Consider the following 3275-nt stretch of genomic DNA (forward strand, 5'->3'; position numbering starts at 1 on the left):
TTGAGCAAATAGAAATTGGTTAAAAAAGTAGACATTTCTTAAACATTAGAAGAATTTTATCAAAATTATGTAATGATTCAACATCTCAAGGTCAATTTTTGAAAATGTTTAAAATATACAACAAATAATCATTTAAATAATTACATAATGTGTTTATAGAAATCTACTACCCCTAATAATGTTAAAATATTGCATTTTAATATAAAATTACGACTATTTTTTACATTTGTTTGGAATAAATAATTTTTGTAATAATTTAAATTTGTTTGAAAGATTGAAAATTGTTTTAAAAGATCATGGGGAATATTTAAATTGTCCATTAGTAATTATTTGTATGAAAAAGACGACGGCAATTGCTCAAAAGTAACAATAATACGTAAAAATGTAGTTTTTTTATTTTTGGTTAATATTTGGGGCGCTGCGGGAACGGTGAGGGTGGGTTGTAAATAAACATGCGCAGTTGAGTAACTAGCTCTTGTTGGAATCTCTAGACAATTAGCATTTGGATTCTATAACTTGATTCTGAAATTCATGTTATGAAAATTTGTTCTTAATGTATTTTTCTAATCAACTTATGATTAATGCAGAATCAAAGTTTCAATAACAGAGTCGATTGTATCACATACTTTATTCTCAAAATATAAAAACATTGCAATTTTGTGCATACTGCAATCCATGTCTTTCCAACAGATTTGGTAATTCTAACTCTACATTAAATCGAAAAACCTTGAGTTCTTAAATAATAATTGAAAACAAAAGCACTTGATAAGTGTCATCATATAATTCACTGCGCTATCACAAAACGTCAAGCAGTACCAGTGGTGGACTGGGTGCCCAGGTTGCGGCCGGGGATTCAATACTGGGGGCGACTCCTAAAAAAAAGGTAAGCGGAAAAAAAGAAAAACTGTTTCTAAGGAGTATAACGTAAAAGTATTAGATTTTTCTGAAATTGACCCCCCCCCCCCTCAAAACTGTCATAACAACTTTTTAAATTTTTTTGAAAAATCGAAAATTCAGATTTTGATTAAACAAAAAAATAATGAAAAATCAAACATTATGTTTCATGGTCTAACAATGCAAGTTACAAAAAAAGATTAATTAAAAAAAAGGTGCATCCACAAAAAAAATACAAATTGGTTAATCATGTTTTAATAGGATGCGTAGTTCATGTTTTAATCGTAAAAAACCACATAAAAAGTAATCAAAATTAAATTTTAGGGGCACAAGACACAAACTACGAAAAAAATAAATGGACGAAATTTATTCACCCACAAAAGACCTCCAAATTCGTTATTAATAATTCTTTATGGAACGCGTTGTTTTTATTTTAAGTTTTTTTTAATCTTAAAAAAAGCATTGAAAATCGAAAATTGCATTTTTCAATGACAAAATAGTTTATTGATATAAGGGGAACGTTTTAAATTCTAAAAATAAGACAGTGAAAATATGTCTGTTTCAATGCTCATGCATATAATGAATTGTAATAATATAAATTTATTGAAACAATACATTTTTCAGGGTAGCTGAGAATAAGATTTAGATCAAAATAAGGAAAAAAATTAAATTATTCATTGTAAATAAAATTTTTACTTTATTTTGCAATAACTGAATAAGAGTTTCCAGGAGGAGGTACAAAAATAACTTTAATTTACAGTTTTGTTGATGCTTTGACCTTTAATTTTTAGAATTTTTGTGCACAAATATGGGGAAGTACAAAGACCGAGCATGCAGCTTGAAGTAAATACATTATCAGGCGCGAAACGCAAGAACTAAAAGCCGCGCACCCTAGACGCACTGGAACTTGAAAGCAATAATAATGTGCTAGCGCAGCGGGCAGTTTGTTTTTTGTCTAAAACTTCAATCCACTGTTAATTTCTGTTCATGTTTTCATTATTTTTGAAGAATGAAAAATTTGTTACACCATAGATTGCAAGTTTTCAAGTATTTTTGCCGCGAAGATTTAAGCCTTGATTTAAATAAGCAATTCATAAAAACATTGAAAATTACAAAAAATGCTAAAATTAAAATAAAATGAGAATTATTATAGTAAAGTATACCAAAATATAGTAATATTTCACGATCTCCAAAATAATGAAATATATCCTTTGATCCGAACTCTTGAAATGCAAGCTAATAACTTGTTTTAGAGAAAATGAGTTGCATTAAATGAGTTGCTCCCTTTTATATTTGATCTGGAAACTTCCTCAAGGTTAGTATAGGCTCCATCGAAAGTTAACATATGTAAAAATCCATGTATTAGCGGGCGCCCATAAAAAATTAATTTGGGTGACCTATACATTTTTAATCAATAAATATATTTTGGTTTGAATCGGAAACAAATTAATTCAAAATTCTGTAATGTAGTTGATGATAAGAATATTCCTTTCACTTTTACTGTTTCAATATGAATAATTTATTATTCATCTTCAAAATATTTTCTTTAATAAAATCCGAAACATGTATTAGGAAATTACTCAGGGATAATATGGGTGAAACGAAATTTGAGGACACTTTTTACTTTACTGGTATTACTTATAAAGTGTACAAGTGTAAATCGTAGATATTATTAGATATTCTTCCTACTCTTTACATTGCAATCTATCGTATATTTATTTATTCAAACAATATCATCTTTTTGGGGCCACAGAGTAATACCGATCAGGGCCAGATCGGTATTACGTTTGAAATCGGGCGTATTCTGCACGGCAAGGTAATAACATTTAATTCAATGAGTACAATTTATAAAATATTACATCTACATACACTGAAGTTTATTATAATGAGTTACTGCGATATAAAATTTGAGGATAGTATTCATACCATAATATCATCAGTTCCGCTAAAAAGATGTAATTTATAAAGAAACAATTTAATCATTGAAAATCATAATGCTCTGAGTTTTTAAGCGATGCCGCTTAGACAAAGGTCTATCAAGCTAGCACCTCCACAACGAAATTCCCAATTTTCTTTACGTCAGAAATTTGGGCTTTTTTGAGCTTTTTTTGGGCTGTATTGCCGATTTTTGGGCTCAGCTACTTTTTGTGAAAAATAAAATTTAGAGTGGAGGTGCTGACTTGAATCAAGCCAGCACCTCCAATATATAAAAATTGAAAGAAACAAAAATCAAACACGTCAGAATTTTGGACTTTTTTGGACTCTTATAGTAAACGCACCGGACTTCCGTTTCCGGTATGAAAGCGTAAAGTAGTGGGAATTGTGGATGCTGAGTTTTTCTGATATTGTGGTGAAATTTGAGGTGAGTGGATTGTGGAAGT

The sequence above is a fragment of the Belonocnema kinseyi genome, chromosome 8 (assembly GCF_010883055.1).
Source record: "Belonocnema kinseyi isolate 2016_QV_RU_SX_M_011 chromosome 8, B_treatae_v1, whole genome shotgun sequence".
In the NCBI taxonomy this organism is placed as follows: domain Eukaryota; kingdom Metazoa; phylum Arthropoda; class Insecta; order Hymenoptera; family Cynipidae; genus Belonocnema; species Belonocnema kinseyi.